Source organism: Pleurodeles waltl, chromosome 7, assembly GCF_031143425.1.
Source record: "Pleurodeles waltl isolate 20211129_DDA chromosome 7, aPleWal1.hap1.20221129, whole genome shotgun sequence".
In the NCBI taxonomy this organism is placed as follows: Eukaryota; Metazoa; Chordata; class Amphibia; order Caudata; family Salamandridae; genus Pleurodeles; species Pleurodeles waltl.
This window is the reverse complement of record NC_090446.1, coordinates 127,448,388-127,468,982: the sequence shown is the minus strand read 5'-3', so window position 1 is coordinate 127,468,982 and position 20,595 is coordinate 127,448,388. Positions and strand designations below refer to the sequence as shown.

Below are 20,595 nucleotides of genomic sequence, written 5' to 3'. Positions count from 1 at the left end.
ACTTCTTGGGTTAGTGACTCTTTTTAGACAGTTTTCAAAACATGGTGGATAAATTGTACGTTTTTCAGCTCAATTTCACTACACAATATCTAAAACTTCCTGGGTGGTACATGCATTTCTGGAAACATATGTGCATAACAATTCCCCATAGAACTTTTCTTTGCTTCTAGCTCTCACTTATGTCTTTCAATCCCACTCCTTCCATGGAGCTTCTGAGTCATACATACATTTTGAAGAATTACCTCCACTTCACTGGAACTCGCCCTCCTAACTGATGGCTCTATTGGAAGTAGAAGAAGCAGCGGAGATATCAGCAGGCCTACCTGGTACCTCATAGACACAACAATGGAAGAGAAGACACCATCTAAATGGAGGTTCCATGTAACTTGCTGAGGCCATCTCAACAAACACCTGCCCCAGATCATATCTTTCCAGAACATCCTCATAAAGGACCAGCTCATCCTTTCGAAGGCCTTTTCCAGTCTAACGTTATCAAAGCCACTTGTACTCTTTCCCTTCTGGCTTTTTTCAACAAGGAGATAAAGTAATTGAAAATGTTCAAATCTTGGTTGTCCCACGACAAAACCTGCGCCATCCTCCTGCATTAGTGAAGGTAGTATCAAGGCTAACATGTTTGTCAGTATTTTCATGTAGACTTTAACATCTACATTTAACTGTGTGATGGGAATATATGCAGAATACTATGTAGAGCATTTCCTAGGTGTAGCAATGGGGCTGATTCACAAAGGGCCTCTGAACATATGGCAGAGGCGCCGCAGTCGTGGCGGGGAGGCGCACTCGTGTCGGGGGCCGACAATCATAGCGGGACCTCTGCAACGGGAAAATGCAGTACAGCAGTCCCGCCACAAGTGTGGGACCCCGTCACCAGTACTGCAGGGGCCTCCATCAAGAGTGTGGCAGCACTTTGTGACTCATGCCCAATGACTCCTCAATATATTATGTTCTCTGCATTTCAGTAAATAATCAAAACACAACTTTCGGTAATGGGTCTATTTTCGATTAAAACCTTTCTTAAAATTCTTTGTTGAACCTGTCTGTGACTGGAGTCTTATTTTATTTTAAATCCTTAATCGCAGTTTGTATTTCAGCCAATTTTAACGAGGCTCCTAGTTTTTTTATTTTACAAAACCTAGGGAAAATCTAAACAATCAAGCCTTATTTGACCATCATTTTCTTGATTCTATGCTCCCACATGATGAATTAAATGAGGCTGGGCAGGACAGAAAGGTTGCTTCCCTTCTGTCCTGCCCTGTGTGCTTGTAAAGCCGTACAAGCTTCCTGGGCCCGGATTACCATTGGGGCGCACTTACCTGTTTGTGCCACGGCGCACCTTAAAACAGGGGCGCCAGGTACAAACAGGGAAAGTGCGCTCTGTTATGGTGAATGTGATGCTCTCGGGGAAGCCGCGAACTCCTGCTGCGCTGGGGCAGCACATTCTGGTGAAATACAATGTGGCTTCTTCAAAACTCCGTCGTGTTTCCCAGTGCAGACTCAATCTGGTACATTTAAGGATTGTATAAAACTCAAAGGATAAAAATACTCATCTAATGGAGTCTTGTTGAAATGACTGGTGAAGTCAACCATTTTCTGTTATTTTCTACAAGAGGAAAAGAAATACATATATTCATTTTCAGTAAAAGTTTGTTAAGCGAACACAGACTTGTATTAAGGTAATTATTAATTACACATGATATTAATGAAGAGTGATTCACAGCAAGGGCAATGTTTTAATATATCCATTATGTGTCAGGAGATGAATGCTGATTTAAGCGTATGAATCTTATTTGAACTTTGATTCACTATCAAAAGGACTGATGTTATTTGTCTAACTGGATTAATTAAGCCTATACATTTAGGTAGGTGTTAGAGATTAATGTTATATTCTTATACATAATATGTGAAATGTACCTATTGAGTTAATGCCTTGAGTTCTGTTTTCTAGATATACAATATAGCGAAGTACAGACTACAGGAGCCAGCACCTAAAAGGGAGAAAGGACATTAGGTAATCTAAAGTAGGTTACATAAATTGAAAAGGAATCACAATGTATATGCTCTAGGTTCTAAGTTTTGTTCTTTATATTTTTAGAAACTGAAAAAGATGACCTACATTGCAAGGTGATAATCTGGTGTTGGCCTTAGTCAAGGTCGGTCTCTTCATCCTGGTGGGTCAGACGTGATTTATTTGCAGTCTGTTTGGTTCGCAGGGCAGTAGGGAATTACGTTGTGTCCTATTCACTCCTGTGAAAAAGTATCAGACCTGACAGGACGAGCGCATGTTGAATTCTCGCTTGAGTGAAATGGAGACATGTGAGGTCATGCTGGCTGATCTGGCTCATATTATTGGCAATTGCAAAAGGAAACTCAGACACTAGAACAGGGGGTTGATCCCTTACAAGGGGGAGTCAATGCTACAACTACTGCTTCAGGAGTGGCCCATAGGCGTAGATCCTCAGAAGGGACGTTTGCGCAATTTGGGGAGGCCGTATCTAGTCATGGTACAGGCGCACCTATAATTCATGTTACCACTACACCAGCTACTCCTTTGGCTCCTCCGCCTGAGCTTTTTTCTGGGGATCCCTCAAAATTTGCCACTTTCATAAATCAGTGCCAGTTACATTTTATATGGAAACCAGCTTGTTTTCCTAATGATCAATCTAAGGTGGCCTTTATCTTGTCTTATTTGGGGGGGGGGGGGGTACAGCTGCAACATGGTCAATTCCAATAGCAGAGAGAGACGATCCACTGCTTTACAATTATCCTGCATTTAAGGCTGAATTGAAAAAGTTGTTTGACAGTTACACAATCATTCAATTAGTAGACACAGAATTATTGAATTCATGACAAGGTAACAAAGATTTATTAACACACATGACTACGTTCAATCAACTAGTAGCAGAATCTGGGTGGTCGGAGAGCAAAAAAGGTGTTCCTTGTTTTATAAGGGATTGCATGATAAATTAAAAGACTTACTGGCCCAAGTGGTTGACCCTCCAGATAATTGTAGTGAACTAATAGATTAGTTGTGAAACTGGACCATCGTTTGGCTTAGCGTAGGTGAGACAAAAGCCGACCAGAACTAAAATAGTAGTATCGAAGGAAAAAAAGAGGTGGCCCAGCCAAGACTGAAGAACCAGAATGCATGCAGATATACAATCTAAGAGGCCCATTAAGTGATTAAGAAAGACAACGATGTAGAACATTAAAACTCTGTCTGTATTGTGGAAACAAAGGTCATTTCCTATGTGAATGTCCAGTAAAACCTAAGGGCGAGAGAGAGACAGGAAACTAGGGCACCCAGAACCTAGTGAGGCAAGCGTTTCAGGTGCACAGACTAATATAGCCTCCAGAACTCCAGCACAAACGTCCTGTATTCAACAATACTGCCATTTCTATGTAACTGCTCACTTGTCTTGGAATGAGGGTTCAGTTATTTTTCAATTAATGGTTGATTCAGGAGCACAGGGAATTTCATGGGTCACACTCTTGCTTCCTTTTGTGGTATTTCATTTGACCAGAAAGAGCAGGCTGATGAAGTAAACACTGTTGATGGGAGTGACCTTAAGTCAGGTCCCATAACACAAGTTATTATTGCCTTGTGGCTTAACATCCAGGGAACTCATTTAGAGAAGATAAAATTTGATCTGATACTAGCTCCACTATTTCAGGCTATTCTTGGTAGACCATATGTAGAGACCCATAATCCAGCCATAAATTGGAAAAGGCATGAGATTTTCTTTTGTTCTTCCTACTACAGAGAATATTGTTCTCAAAGATCTGCTCGGTCCAATCCAGACAAGATTGTACCATTATCCATTGATGGAGAGAGTTCTTAGATTCCTTCATGCTATCAAGATCGAGCAGACATTTTTGATAAACAAAAGGGCTACTGCTCTTCCACCACACCGCCCATATGACTGCCAAATTGATCTGATCCCTGGGTCCTGTATACCATGCAGTAGCATATATGCCCTCACAGAAAAACAAAACACCCATCTTAGGAAATATCTGGATGAAATGTTAAAGACAGGGTTTATCAGACCTGTCTGTTCCCCAGCCTCTTCCTCTTTGTTCTTCATACCAAAAAAGGGGGAGAGTTACGTTCCTGTATTGACTACAGTGCTCTCAATGATGTCACTGTTAAGAACTGCTATCCCCCGCCTCTCATCTCCAGTCTAATTGATCAAGTAAAGGAGGCTCAGGTTTTTACCAAACTAGATCATAGAGAGAGCTCAATCATCTAGTGAGAGTGAGAGGGGGGATGAGTGAAAAACAACATTCTGTACAAAGTTCAGATTGTATAAATATCTTGTGATGCCGTTTGGTTTATGTAACACCCCTGCTGCCTTTCAATTCTTCATAAATTAGGTCTTGAGGGATTATTTGGATGTGTATGTGGTGGCATATCTTGATATATTCTTCATCCATGACTGACCATGAGAAGCATGTAAGAGCTGTGTTGCAACATTTAAGACAATATACGCTTTTTGTCAAATTGGAAAAATGTAAGTTTAATGCTTCTGAAGTCCCCTTTTTGGGGCATATCCTCACTTCACAGGGGGTTAGCATGGACCCGCAGAAAGTCATCACTATTTTGCAATGGAAATCTTTCAAAGCGGTAAAAGAAGTACAAAGCTTTCTTTTCCAATTTTTACCAGCGATTAATAGACCATATTATTACGTTGGTATCCCCATAACTGAGTTGCTAAAAAAAAGAGTAGTGTTTAAATGAATGGAGGCAGCAGATCAGGCACTTAAAAGAGTCTTGTTTGAATGTCCCCATTTTACAACATTCCGACACTACACAACCATTCATTGCGGAAGCTGACGCTTCTCAGGTGGCAGTTGGAGGGGGTCTTATCACAGAGAAACAAGGGGACAGGAGAACACCATCCTATAGCTTATTACTCTCACACATTTAGTCCAGCCAAAGTAAATTATTTGTTTGGTGATAGAGAGCTCTTGGCTATGAAGAAGGCCTTTGAGAAGTGGCAATGTTCCTTGATGGGTGCCTTGTATACCATCACTGTCATCACTAATCATCAAAATCTCAAGTTCCTATCCATGAGATTGAATGGACACAATTCCTTAATGCCTATGATTTTGTAATTCAATTCCAAGCAGGAAAACAGCATGGAGCAGCAGACTTATTGCCACGTTTAGGACATGAGGTAGAAGAACAAGAATACGAAGGTCCTCCAATCATACTCTCTGATCGTATTTTGGGGCTGTGACATCTGAAAAGTCCTTTTAGGCAGATGTAGGGGCAGCACAGCATAGCAAAGAAGCACAAGAGATCCTGCAAAAACAAGATTATAAACAATATGTATTATGTACAGAATGGTTTATTTGTTCCCACTTCAGTCTTACAGCAACAAGTGTTAAACTTGTGTCACAATCATATTCTGGCAGGGCACCAAGGTGAAAAGAAGACACTAGAATTGGTTAGGCATCCTTTTTAGTGGCCCACACTTGTGATTGATACAAAACAGTTTGTACAAAGATGTGCTATTTGTGCTCAGAATAAAAATTCACATCAGGCACCTGCTAGTTTATTGTATCCCTCACCTACTCCTCCACACCCCGGGCATAAATCTCTGTAGATTTCATAGTAGAACTACCCAAGACAGGTAATAGTTTTTCTACAGTCATGGTTACAGTAGATATGTTTTCTAAAACGGCTCATTTTACACTGTTATCAGGTTTACCCACATCAAAGGCACTTGCATAGTACATTTGCATGGTCTCCCTTCCATTATTGTGTCCAAGCGGGGCCCTCAATTTCTTTTAAAATTTTGGAAAGTCTTTTGTGTATTTTGCAGATTGAGGTTTATCTGTCTACTGGGTATCATCCACACATAGATGGTCAGATGGAGAGGATAAATCAATGTCTGGAACAAAACATTAGGTGCCAAGTTCTGAGTGATACGGCAGAGTGGGATAAATTTATTTTGGCTGCAGAGTTTGCCTACAATAATGCACAATACAGTTCTACCAAGGTAACCTCATTTCCATGTAATTATGGTTTGCATCCCCGTTTTCTATACTGTCTTCCACTCTTACTACTGATATCCCAGCAGTTCAGACTTATGTGGACCGAAACAATTTGGATCACACAAAGTTGACATATAAACAGAATGCGGACAAACATCGAAGAGCAAGTCCTGAATATCAAGTGGGAGATCAAGTTTGGTTATCTACATTAAAATTTCAAGGTGAGGATCCCATGGAAATTTCAACTACGGTACATAGGACCATATTCGATTCTCAAGAGGATTAATGATGTCGCCATGAAACTGGAATTGCCTCCACAGATACAAGTACATCCCGTTTTTTAAGTGTCTCTGTTAAAACCTGTAACTCCTGGACTACACTCCCTAAAAAAACCCTGGTTGTTATGGTGGATATTGAACCTGAATTTGAAGTTGAGGCGATCCTGGCTTCCAAACAGATATGTTGCAGCCTGTTTTATTTGATATATTCGAAGGGATATGAAGCCGAGGATTGAACATGTGAACCTGCGTTTCATGTACATGCCCCTCATTTACTTCGCCTCTTTCATTGTTGATATCCTGACAAACCCAAACCTGTGGGAGGCGCCGGGGGGGGGGTGTACAGTTGTGTGCACCACATGCGTCCTGGTGAACGGTCCCCTTTAAGGGTGGAGCGCATAGCCTTTAAAGCTATGTGCTGCACCATGACGACTGCTCGTCGTCTGAGTTCTCACTCCCCCATACTCACCTGTGTGTTGGACACCCATGTTGGCGTCGTCTTTCGGCTTCCGTGTACCGCTACCCGAGTGCTTGGCATCCTCACCTGGATTTGCGTCAATCCCTCCTTGGTGTTGGAAGCTTCGGTTCACTTGCTTCTGCATTTCCAAATCTGCGGAAGTCCTGTAAAAGACAAACAAAGACATTGTTTAAGCGGCAATTTACGCAATCTGGTAACGTTTAAGAACTGTATAAAATTTAAAAGATAAAAAAAACTCATCTAATGGAGTCTTCTTGAAAGGACTAGTGAAGACAACTATTTTGTTATTTTCTACTATAGGAAAAGAAATGCATATGTTCATTTTCAGCACAAGTTTGTTAAGCGAACAGAGACTTATATTAAGGTCATTATTAATTGCACATGACATGGATTAATGAAGAGTGATTCACAGCAAGGGCAATGTTTTATTATGTACATTATGTTTCAGAAGACTAACATTGACTTAAGTGTATGAACTTTGATTCACTATCAAAAGCACTGATCTTATTTGTCTAACTAGATTCAAGAAGTCTATATATTTAGGTGGGTGTTAGAGATTAATGTTATATTCCTATACATAATATGTGAACTTTACTTATTGAGTAAATGTCTTGAGTTCAGTCTTCTAGACATATAACATAGTGAAGTCCAGCCTACAGGAACCAGCACCTAAAATGAAGAAGGGACATTAGGTAGTTTAAGGTGGGTTACATAAATTGAAAAGGAATCACAATTTATATGTTTTAAGTTCTAAGGTTTTTTCTTTATGTTTTTAAAAACTAAAAAAGACGACCTACACGCAAGGTGGTAATGTGGTGGAGGCCTTGATCAAGATCCATCCCTTCTTCCCGGTGGGTCAGATGTGACTTATTTGGAATCCATTTGGTTCATTTTGGTTCACAGGGAAAAAGTTGTGTCCTTTTCACTCCTGCAAAATGGATCAGGCCTGACATTGGCTTCCAAAAATAACAGGTGACAAGGATTCCAAACTTCTGTACAGAACCTCTGTACAATAGGTCCCAGCTACAGCAACTATGTATAGCAGTTATTTAGCAAGGATGCCATGGACCACAAAGAATTTGTACTCTAAGGGGCATATTTATACTCTGTTTGAGCCGGATTTGCGTCGTTTTTTTTTACGCAAATCCGACGCAAAACTAACTCCATATTTATACTTTGGCGTTAGACCCCTCTAGCGCCAAAGATCTTGGTGTTTGCGTCATTTTTTAGCATGGACACCTTCCTTGCATTAATGATATGCAAGGTAGGCGTTCCCTTCTAAAAAATGACTCCGAGGCATGTGCGCCGTATTTACACTCCCGGGCAAAAATGACGCCCTGGAGTGGGCGGGTAAAAAAAAATGACATCCAGCCGCTTTTGTGTCATTTTTTAACGCCTGGTCAGGGCAGGCGTTAAGGGACCTGTGGGCTTGGAAGGAGCCCAGAGGTGCCCTCCCATGCCCCCAGGGACACCCCCTGCCACCATTGCCCACCCCAGGAGGACGTCCAAGGATGGAGGGACCCATCCCAGGGAACTTAAAGTAAGTTCAGGTAAGTATATATTTTTTTTTTTGTGGCATAGGGGGGCCTGATTTGTGCCCCCCTACATGCCACTATGCCCAATGACCATGCCCAGGGGACATAAGTCCCCTGGCCATGGCCATTGGGAAAGGGGGCATGACTCCTGTCTGTGCTAAGACAGGAGTCATTTCAATGGGGGTTGGGAGTCCAAAAAAATGGCGCAAATCGGGTTGAGGCGAAAATTTTGCCTCAGCCTGACTTGCCCCATTTTTTGACGCCCAAGCTCCATTTTCCCCTACGCCGGCGCTGCCTGGTGTAAGTCATTTTTTTTTATGCACACCAGTCAGCTCCGCCGGCTAACGTCATTCCATAAATAAGGCGCCCGCATGGCGCTTTGGAATGGCGTTAAATTTTTCGACGCACAACTGCGTTGGCGCAGTTGTGCAGCAAAAAGTGTAAATACGGCCCTAAGTGTTTAAAATGGCTGCCAGTCAGATGCCCAGAAGTTCACTTTCAGTTCAGAGAGGACAGAGCTCTAAAAAGTGTTAGTGGACACTGAAGACTGTGTCTGGCAATATCAGTTGTTTCATATCTTCCTCTTGATACTATAGTTCTCATCTGTGATTCTGTTCCCTAACCTTTGTTGTTTTTCCCCTGTGTCAGTTCCCTTCCCTATTCCTTGCGCAGACCCTTATTTGTCCTGGACTCACCTCTGTATTTGATTTGGCTACAGTTTTTGTACCTGCTCCTCTAATCCCCATGATTATTCTCAGGTGACTAAAAACGTGCTTTTTGGAGTTCGGATTTCCCCTTTTTATTGTGACAACTACGATTCTACCTTCCAGTAGAAAGATGACCAAGTTATTCTCGATTCTCAAGCAAGTTTCCAGGGTTGCCATGGCCAAGTTACCGTGACCACCTCCTCTCACATCGGGGAAGCTGCATCCAAGTTTTCCATATCACTTACTTATTATAGAACTCTTCTTTTGTTATCCAATATTCACTGTCTTCTGTTTTCCTCTCTTAACAGTGAGTCATAGTGTACCTATTGAGTGCTATGCCAACCTGTACTTCAGAGAGTCTAGTCCAACTCTTCTAACAGCTAGCCCTCTGGACATTAGTATCAATTTTAAGTGGTTAAGTCTAAACAATTTTTGGATCATAATCAAAATATACCATTGTCAGTAACAGGCAACAGTATCATGACTATCCTTATTATCATTTTTCAAACTCTTTCAAAATACATGCTGAAAAGCTTATTTGACAACTAATTACGATATGTCAGGGTGTGGCCAAAGACGTACATCTGCTGAGGGTCCCGGCTGTTGTAGAAACAGCCAGAGGTAACATGTCCGTAGATACTGACCACTTGAATACCCCACAAGTAAAAAAAAGAGGAAAACTGAGAAAATAGAGAGAAAACACAGGAGTACATGCTGTCAAAGGATGGCATTGGCAAAATCCAAGATGGAATAGGGCCTGATTAAGGATTTGGGTGCTGGCTTGTTCTCTGGTGGTTTACTAAAAGAGTGATAAATTAGTAGGAGAAAGATGGAATGGCCAATAGGCAGGCACTACTCAGATATGTCATGAAACATTAGCGCAACTTAGTCAGTATGCTTACCTGAATCCAGGACAGATGATATGGTTATGAAATTAGGTGCCAACCAAGACAGTTGTGCTGGCCTCTAGGATGCCTGGGAGATGCAGACAAAACATATGGTGGCATATAGAAGTTCACCAACACACAATACAGACAAAAAGAAACAAGGCAAAATGTTACCTAGGAAAACCTAATGGGAGGTTGTTGAGATGGGTAAAAAAAAAATCAATGGTAAGGGTTGTGAAGGTTAAAAAAAGTCATCCAAGGTACTGGATGCAGGTTTGGATGTACGAGCTAGGGACCTGATTCACAATGGTAAACTTAGACCAAATGTCTCATTTTACACTTTTTGATATTCACAAAGGTAAGTTACGAGTAGTAGCTTTATGTCTGCACTTGGACAGAGTTTCTGCACTTGGGGTGGATTCTCCACACTCGGGCAGTGATCTGCCCCAAGTGTGGAGTTTCTGTCCCATGAGCAGAAACTCCGCCCCAAGTGCGGAGTGGACTCTCTGCACCCGGGGTAGATCTCTGCCCTGAGTGGGGAGATTTCGCCCCGAGTGCAGAAACTCTGCCCCAAGTGCAGATATAAAGATACTTTTTGTCTAAGTTTACCTTTATGATTCAGGCCCTTAGTGAGATTAAAGTTGCAATACAACTAAAAATGGTTGGAAGTCACGGAGACCTACATAAAATGTGGTTAAATACGCTCTCCCACTAATGACTCAGAAGTGAATCCATGATCTGGAAGTTCCTGCCACGTGGTGATTAGCATTCTAGTCTTCCCACTCAACATTGTGTCGTATTGCAAAGTTAACACTCTCTTCCCTGTCTGAATAAAGTGATGCAGTGATTTAAGCATGGGGAAAAAATGATAGTGGGACTTTTTAAACAAGGACATCAGCCTCTTTAACCTATTACCACTGCACTCTTGAACTGAAATACTGACAGAATTTTGTATTACACGGGACAATAATTTCGGACTCCGGGCATCGGACAGGCCATGTCTCAAACAGCGCGCAGGACGAGGGTTCTGTGATCGGGCTTACCTTTCGCCTGATGGCAATCTCTCCCACAAGCAGTGTGGGTAAGTAGGTTTCGGCTGAGGGGCCGCACAGGAGGTGCAGTCTGAACCTTAGTCTGGCTGGGGTTCATCCTTGGTGTCCTTGGTTGGCGGCACCATCTTGGAATGTTAAATAGTCTGAACCAAGATGGCATCTCCCTTTACTGTTCCCACGGGTTTTTCGCATTCAAAGATGGTGGTCACTCCTTTCTTGTGGTTTGCTTCCTGTTCCAGATCATCTTATATAAGGCTGCCAGAATCTATAAGGAGTGAGTCACAACATTCTGGTTCTGTGTATAAGCCCTTAGTTAGTTCCTTCTGACCTTAACTAGTTTTTTTCTGTTTTGTGCCCTTTTCCAGGTTGGCCCTCTCTGTCAACTCCAGCCTTTGGAACTCTACACTCTTTTGGACGTTTTTGAGCTCCTTGCTTCTCGTCCTCCAGAAGTGGTTCCTTTTCCAGAGCATCAGCTAACTTGGGATACTCTCCCTGTTGGCAAGGTTGCTTCGGGAAGGGATCGCCCTTTCAGAATCAAGGTTTACAGGACCCAGACCCGACCGTTGTGACCAGCCATTTACAAATAAAGTAGTCATAGTAGTCCAAAGAAAGGTATCACAAAATTTAAAAGAGACAGGATTAGTGCATCCATATTTTTGAGAATACTGGCTACTAGATTCATTGTATTCAATGTCTACTTGGTGCAATAGATGCAATAAACTCCAATTTTAAAACAGTACATATCCCAGAGCACCAACAGCTTATTGAACTAAGTATAATAACCCAAAGTTTAAAAAAATGAAATCTAAAATTATATAGAATACAACTCATGGCAGGTGGGATAAATAATAGGTGTTTAAAATCCCAATATTTACACACCATAGCCCAGTATGAGCAAATGCATGTTTCCAGCATTAAAGACCTGAGTGAATTCCATTAGGGACAAGAGATTGCTACAAATACAGGTGGTCTTTGATACTTATGAGCATTTAAAATATTTTGAGGAACTAAATCAAGTGCACATGTACGCTACCCACAGCTAAAAAACGGGCTTAATACGTTTAAAGATGAGTGATTATCTGTGGACACAAAAAGGATTATTTCTCAATTGTATGATAAATTATTATATGATAACTTATCATGAAGAGTGATAGTGAACAAATGGAAAACAGATTTTCTTTAACAGGGGAAGAATGAAGAACCACAAGTTGACGTTGATCTCTGGAGCTATCACACTTATCAACCTCCTTTTAAATGAAGTAAAATCCATTTGCTAAATAATTTTGAATGCGCTTGTTGTGGAGCTATCACTACAGCAAAATACAGAAGTAGCACTTCTGGGGGGATTCCGGCAGCTCATCCTGCTAATAAAGATGGGAAGTTGCATATCCTTCTCTGCTTTGCTCATGGAATTGCTAGATTAGCTGTTGCCAGAGATTGGAAAGATAACAAATAGCTCTGAATGTGATAAACTGGGGACGCATGCTTAGGGGTTTTGAGATCAGACCTTAAAATTGCCACTTTCCTTGACGAACTTCAAAAAATATCCGTCTGAACACATTTCTTCCAATTGTTTCCTTTATTATTTTCATATGAATTCTTTTTTATTTTGTGCATTTGTGCAAGTACCTCAATGCTTCGTGTGCTTTTGTAAGCGTCTTGTGAAGCGTACAGATATTTCGTTTTCGGTTTTCCTGAGTGATAATATTGGTCTGCACTTTTTGTGTGCTTTGTGTTTCGCTTTTGATGTTGTGAATGACTGTACCCTATTTTTTTGGTATTCTGAATCTGTATCTTATTTGTTTACTACTGTCCAACTTTAAAGAAAAATATTTATTTCCATTTTGAAAGTGTGCACTCTTAAATAGTAATGTATTGGTATTATCCTTTAGTTTTATTATCTAACTACTAACTATATATTTTCTGCCCATTGAGACCCTCCGGGTGAATAGCTGTGCTTTAGAAATGATTGATTGAGTGAATTTCATTCTTTTTTTCATGCAATTAATTACTAACCCTTGACTGCCCATCAAGCCATTTTGTGGTGAGCGAATGGCACTAGTTCTGTCCTTCAGCCAGGCCCTAAGTCCAACCCTCAATGAGCAAACAACACTTTCAGCAAATGGGCATGCGCAGCGGGTGTTAGGTACCCAAAAAAGCATTCACGGACATGCAGTTGGGGTTTGGTTGCATGGACTTGGCTGGAGCTGGGCCCTGTCCCAAACCAATCTAAGTGTATCTCTCTTTTTTTTGTTCCATGATTGCCATGGTTAGGTGTAGATATATCATCAGTGATGTCACAGGTGATTGTATTATTGATATCAACTGTGATGTCATAAGTAAGTTTCCGTTTTTACAGATTTTGACAGATGAATACTGACAGAAAACAATCCTGTCTGTATTTATCTTTAAAATCGTAAAAATACAGTAAATTGTGCTTCTTGTGAGTGACTCTTCATCCTGTTTTTCATGAATTACAGCTAAACAGCAGAACAGATAGACCTTCTGAAGAGTTGAAAAACAGGCGGAGTTAGTGGAGTTTTGGCTACTCCTCGTTATGCTTGTAAAGAAGAGCTCCGGACAGTTTTTTTCTCACGTGTGGCTCGCCAATGGGCGAGCAAGATTTTGGGTCCTCAACCACAATTTTTGGTAACTAGGAGGGCACCCGGCGAGATTTCTTCAGTGCCGCGGTCATGACCATTCGCGGTCAGAAAGCTGCTGCTTGAGTAGAAAATCTAGTCGAACTGTAGCAAAATCAGTTCAAGAAGCTGCACCCTCTGGTGAGCTTTGTGGTGCTAATTGTGCTGATTTTTTCAGCGCGGAATGAGCTCCTGGCGATAAATCACAGTGCAAGCAGAATGACATGCCTATTTCTGCCTGTTTGCATAATTCCGCAGAATCTCACAGAGTTTTTTTGTAACTCTGCAGAATACTGCTGGGTTAAATTCCACAAATTCTGGCTAGGCCTAATGTAAATATTTATTTGTATAAAATGCTAATATTTGCCTATGGCTGTAGTGTTTTGTTATATGTGACTGTTTTATTTGCTAAAACACACACGTATCAAACCGTGAGTGCATGTTTATTAGTTAAACAAATGTGAAAATATACAATTTAATGGCTTCATTTATTTTCAAAACACAAAATAAGTATTGATAAACTTTATTAAGATGGCTAAAAAACAAATATTGATAAATACAGATAGGAATGCTAAAACAAATATGCACCATAAAACTGTAAGCCCTAATCATAAGTGACGTAATGTTTGATGTCAGATGGTTGTGCCACAAACTATAGCTGGTGAATTTCAGTAGTTTGTTCCATTTGAGACAAAACAATAACTCACTGTTTTCTTTTCAGTGAAATTCATGTTGTTTTATTATGCACATAATTACCAACCCCTGCTACACACAGCATCCGGCTGTGCACTTTGGGGTTGCACACGGGAACAGGTCTTAGGCTAGGCTCTGCACCCAAGCGGTACTGGTTGGCCAACTCTAGCTGCACACAGCTGAAAGCTATGCACAGCTGCCATTGGCTGCATGGATTGCCCTCCAGCAATCTGCTGCACCCAACCTACACCTGTGCCAAACCCAGCTGCACATAGCCTTTGGCTGTATGCTGAATGGGTTGATCACAGGGCTTGGCTAAGACAAAGCTCTGTCTCAACCCTTCATGGGCACCAAACCCCCTTCCACTGTGGGAGTTGGCCACAGGGCTTGGCCTCGAGCTAGGCCATTCACAACTCCGCATACGCCAACCCCTGCTTCACTTAGTCTTTATCTGTGTGCAGTGGAGTTGGCCGTAGGGCCTGGCCTTCTGTCATCACCAAGCATGGCATACACCAATGCCCAGGTGCCAGTCCCTTCTATGCACTGCTTTTGGTGACATGCTGTACTAAACTTTGCGGTGCACAGCCTTCTCTCCTGCACAGCAGGGGCAGGCAATGGGGGATAGAGGCAGGGCCTGGCACGCATGCTCCTTTTGGGAGTTTTTTTATATATCAGCAAATCCTCAATACACAATGCATAGGTCAGATAAGTTTGCCTTGATGCTGAGGTACTTGGGAATGAAGCTTTACCTGTTTGCGGGATCCTTTCTGGATTTGTGGGTCACCAATACCTACCCACCTCTGTGCATTGACCCGGCTGTCATTTTATGTGTCGGTGTTTGTAAATCCAGAATAAGGACCTGCGAAGCCAGCATGTACCTTAAATTATTTATTTATTTATTTATTTGTTTATTATTATTTTTTTACCAAGGGAGGGGGTTCTTTAAGGATCCACCCTCTTTGGCCTGTGTGTCACGGTGTCACCATATTGCCCATTATATATCCTGGGGATCAGGATATTCCCACCATACTCTTTATTTGGCCTTTCAACTTTTTCTGCAGGACACTGAGACCATTTCCTGCTTCCCGAAATAGATGCAATAGGAATAATTTGTCTGAGGAGTCCAGCCAATTAGATGCCTCAAACCCGTGATTCCAACTGCAAAACCAAGGAACTAAACGAAAACAGATGAAATTTCTTCCCTCTGATGATAAAACAGAATTCTTGCAATTGTTTTAATTTTTGAATTCATGGATCCTAAATAGTCAAGATACACAAAAGTGTTAACTCTTCCAATCCCACACAGAAACATGCTTAAACAGCTTTATCTTGAAAACCAAACAGATTTACACCAAACAAAAACACACATTCTGAGTAAGGTTAAACTTTCATGCCACTTTGCTGTAGATCAGTTCAGCAGTTTTGGCTGTAGAAGCAAGCTAAACTTCCGATTGCAGGTAAAATAGGAAAAAGCATCTTTTTTCCACCCGTGCACCTCCCCATATCATTTCCTCTGCATGAATCTGCACGAAAATGGGCATCTTGAACCTTAGCTGACTAGACCAAGTGACTGCCAAATGTGGTGCAGGTCCATGCATGGGGCCCAAAGTAATACAATACATTTTTTTTAAAAAAAAGTTAATACCTTACAGTTGAACCATGACTACACAGTGGCGCCCAATGGTGCGTGGCTGGATGTTACTAAGGGCCAGATGTAGCAAAGGTTTTTCCCCATTCTGTGTCTATGGGAAAAAGTGTTCGTACATATGGCCCTAAATGACTTTCACTTTAGGCAGGGCAATAACCCTGAATATCCCCAATCAACAGGGCCTGAGTAGATCAGGAACACAGCTTTATGCATGTTTCTGATACTCGTCTGCTGCCTTTGACATGGTGCATTGTTATACACTCTGGAAAAGCTTTTGTCCAGCCCATTCATTTGCCTATGGCCGCCATCACAGACCGCACGTAGCGTCATAAACAGAAGCACAGGTAAGAGCTTGCGAGGCACAAAGGCAGACAGTTTACATTGGAGAGGGGAGGGAGAGTGGAGACTTTTGTTGACCTATAATTTCAGTATCTCCATAGAAATGCTAAAAGCGAGCAGTTTTTTTCTCTCAATTCAGTACTGTGACTGTAACTTTTGTAAGTGGCATTTATCCCACCTGCAAAATTATGCAAGATGCAGGCTTCTGATCAGGCATACCTATGTCAAGAGCATCCACACACATTTAAGATAATTTCTATACCATAATATTTTACATGTTGGATCTATAGCGTACCTTATTACACGTACGAGGCTACTCTGCTATACCTGTTACAGTGTCACACAAAATCTGTTGAACTGACACATATAAGGACACTAGAAACATGGAAATGTTACAAATCCACTCTTAGGCAAACTAAAAACATCCCAGATATGCTGTGCCATTCCTTCTCTGTGCCACAAATCACTTGTGTAACACCCCTTAGGTGACTACGAATGAAGTTACCTTGGAGAAGGCCACAAGACGCAGGCACTGAGCAATTTGCATAACACAGCATCTCAACACTCACCGCTTGCAAGCACTCCTTCCTCTCAGGCCCACACAAAGCCTGGAGTACGCTTCTCAATTTCGGGTTGGCGCAGTAGGATAAGGAAAGGTAATAGTAATTGTGTAGGGCTATCAGATATCCATAAAGATGTCCATGGGATGAGTACCGTGAAGTGTGTTTGTATGTGACTGTGCGGGTGTCCATAAGACATAAAGTGCATGCGGTAATGCACAAGTAGATTTTTTAAACTATGCTGAGGGTGAAGTTTTTACTGGAAAAAGCTGAGAAATTTTACCAGTTCAAGGCTATTTTTGGCTGGATCCATGCCCTCCATGATAGCTTGCCTGCATGTCCACACATTCTGGTTGTTAAACTTGCGTAATAACTGCTTGAGAGCTTCTAGGAGCACGGGCATAGGCATACTGTTACACCTGACAGCCTTAGGGTGGTCACCCCTAACTTTTTACCTGCCTCCCTCCACTTTTTAGACACTCTTTTGCAGTTTTTTAGACTCTGCACACTTTACCACTGCTTACCAGTGCTGAAGTGCATATGTTCTCTCCCTTTAAACATGGTAACATGGGATCATACCCAATTGGACTATTTAATTTACTCATAAGTCCCTAGTAAAGTGCACTATAGGTGCACAAGGTCTGTAGATTAAATGCTACTAGTGGGCTGCAGCACTGATTGTGCCACCCACTTAAGTAGCCCCTTAACCTTGTCTCCGGTCTGCCATTGCAAGGCCTGTGTGTGCAGTTTCACTGCCAATTCGACTTGGCATTTAAAAGTTCTTCCCAGTTTAAAACGCCCCTTTTTCTACGTATAAGACAACCCTAAGGTAACCCATAGGGCAGGGTGCTGTGTAGGCAAAAGACAGGACATGTACCTGTGTAGTTTATATGTCCTGGTAGTGTAAAACTCCTAAATTCGTTTTTACACTGCCTTGAGGCCAGCTCCCTTCATAGGCTAACATTGGGGCTGCCCTCATACAGTGTTTGAGTGGTAGCTGCTGATCTGAAAGGGGTAGGAAGGTCATATTTATTATGGACAGAATGGTAATAGAAAATCCTGCTGACAGGTGAAGTTGGATTTATTATTACTATTTTAGAAATGCCACTTTTAGAAAGTGAGCATTTCTCTGCACTTAAATCTTTCTGTGCCTTACAATCCACGTCTGGCTGGGTTTAGTTGTCAGCTCCTTGTGCATTCACTCAGACACACCCTAAACACAGGATACTCAGCTTCACTTGCATACATCTGCATTTTAAATGGGTCTTCCTTGGCTGAGAGGGTGGAGGGCCTGACGCTTACATGACAATGGACAGTAGCCTGCCCTCACACACAGGACTGCCACACCCCCTATTGGGACCCTGGCAGACAGGATTGAAATGAAAGGGGAACTTGTGCACTTCTGAGCCACTCTTTGTAGTTTCCCCCACTTCAAAGGCACTTTTGGGTATAAAAACAGTGCCCCTGCCCTACCAAGACAGACACTCCCTGGAGAAGAAACCTGAACCAGAACCTGCATCCTGCCAAGAAGAACCTGCCTGGCTGCCTAAGGGACTCACCTGACTACTTTATTTGAAGGACTGCTGCCTTGCTGTTGCCCTGCTGTCTTGCTGCTCTCTTGCTGTGCTGCAGAAGTGCTCTCCAAGGCTTGGATTGAGCTTGCCTCCTGTTCTCTGAAGTCTCAGGACTAGAAAGGACTTAGGGCTAGATGTAGAAAAGGGTTTTTCCCATTCTATGTCAATGGGAAAATGTGTTCGTACATATGGCCCTTAATCTCTGCAAGAAATTCCTTGTGTGCCGAAAAACGATGCACAGCCTACGAAAAACGACACACAGCCTGCACTGTGGTGAAAAATCATCGCACGTCGAATCCGGAACGACGCAGCCTGACTTCTAGAGAGGAATCGACGCCGCACCTGCCGTGCAGGAGAAATTTCCATCCATCGCCCACTAGAATCGACGCAGCGCTTGTGACTTTGACACAAGCCCAGGATTTTCCACGCATCGACCCCGGGGCGTCCGAAAACCCCACAACCCGAAGAGGATCCGAGTCTGCGCGCAGGAAATCGACGCACGGCTTCCCCGCGTAGAAAATATCGACGCAAGTCCATGTGCGAAGGGGCGAAACTGACACACACCTACCTGTTTTCCATGCATCTCCTCCTCTGCGGCCCCTTGCGAGGATTTTTCAACGCAAACCAGATACTTTGCCCTGCAAGAGACACTTGTTGTTTCTAGAAGACTTTAAGACACTTCATATTGCTTTTGCAGTAATATTACAATTCTAAAGACATTTTATATTACTTTTCCAGTAATAGTTCAACGTATACTTATTGCATTCTAATCGATTTTGACCTGAAATTATTCAGATAAAGATTCTATATTTTTACAAACACTGTGTGGTGTGTTTTTGTGGTACTATATGGTGTTATTGTATGATTTATTGCACAAATACTTTACACATTGCCTTCTAAGTTAAGCCTGACTGCTCAGTGCCAAGCTACCAGAGGGTGGGCACAGCATATTTTGGATTGTGTGTGACTTACCCTGACTAGAGTGAGGGTCCTTGCTTGGACAGGGGGTAACCTGACTGCCAACCAAAGACCCCATTTCTAACACATACCATGTGTATGAGGGTTTCTTCTCCTATTTTACAGAGTCTACTGTTGTAGTCTGAGGGATACCTATGCCACCTTGGCAGAAAATCCAAGGTTGGAAGACTCCCAAATCAATTCATCTTGAATTTATGTCTGATGTATTTTGTATAATTTGTGTCCCTACATGCAGGGCAAATGTCCTAAAAGACAGAAGTAGGGGGGGTTTAGGCAGTATGCAGGTGACATCACCGCACATGAAACCATGGATCGTGACATCACAGCGCATGACACTGTACATGGCATCACAAGAAGTGACATCACAAGCCATGACTTTACAGGAAGTGACATGACAAGAAGTAACATCAGCTCTTAAGACCTCACACATACGTTTAGTGGGTCGATCATGAGTACATTTGAGTGCATTACAAGCATACACACAAACACTCCTGATTTAGGCAGAAGACACGCTTTTGTAAGCTATACATAAAACAATGTTGCTTTTTGTCAGCGTAAATCTTCCTTTACCCAAGGACTGGACAAACTAACTCTGCCACCAGCTTACTCCATAACATTCCAAATGCCAAACATTGCCATATAGATGTGATTGCTTTAGCTGCCTGCGCTCTCCGGAGGTGAGACCGCTTTCCTATGCAAAGTATGCTTACTTTGCCCTACCCACCACTTAATGTGTCCGATGTGAGCACCTGCACTCATTTTGGGAGACTGGGGTTCCTTTTTCACCAACAGACCATGACCTATAGCAAGACAGAAAGACAACAAGTATTTGCAATGTAATAGGTCTCGCATTTGTTTGAGTTAGAGCTATTGGCGTTGTAAATGCATAACTGGACTTTTCTTGCCACATAAATTGGTCAACCCCAGGGCTCGAAAAATCTACTCGACCACTCACTATGGCGAGTTTTATTTTATGGGGTTGATCTATTTTTAGATCCTTCGCGCCAAATAATAGGTATTCTGTTCAGTCAGAACCTGAATTAGCAATTAAGATGCCTTTAAATCTTATTCTTCTCACATATGCTCTGTGTTCGAAGACAGAGGTCAAAAGTCAGTTTGTCTTCTTGCAATGGGTTACTTTACCTTGTGACTGCAGAGTTCCAGGATTTTGTAAGGTGAACTGTCTGACCTATGTGAAATGAAAGGCTGTTG

At 42.1% G+C, this 20,595-nt stretch overlaps 1 long non-coding RNA gene across 1 annotated transcript in view; it reads right to left on the bottom strand.

The window, feature by feature from the left end:
* Window positions 1-1,216: 1,216 nt before the first annotated feature.
* Window positions 1,217-20,595, bottom strand: part of LOC138303830 (uncharacterized) — a 99,086-nt gene continuing 79,707 nt past the window's right edge. Inside the window, exons 2-4 of the long non-coding RNA XR_011205456.1 lie at window positions 6,763-6,914; window positions 1,930-2,003; window positions 1,217-1,618 (exon numbers count right to left, since the gene is read on the bottom strand). This is a non-coding gene — a long non-coding RNA (uncharacterized lncRNA). The remainder of the gene's footprint in view (window positions 1,619-1,929; window positions 2,004-6,762; window positions 6,915-20,595) is intronic.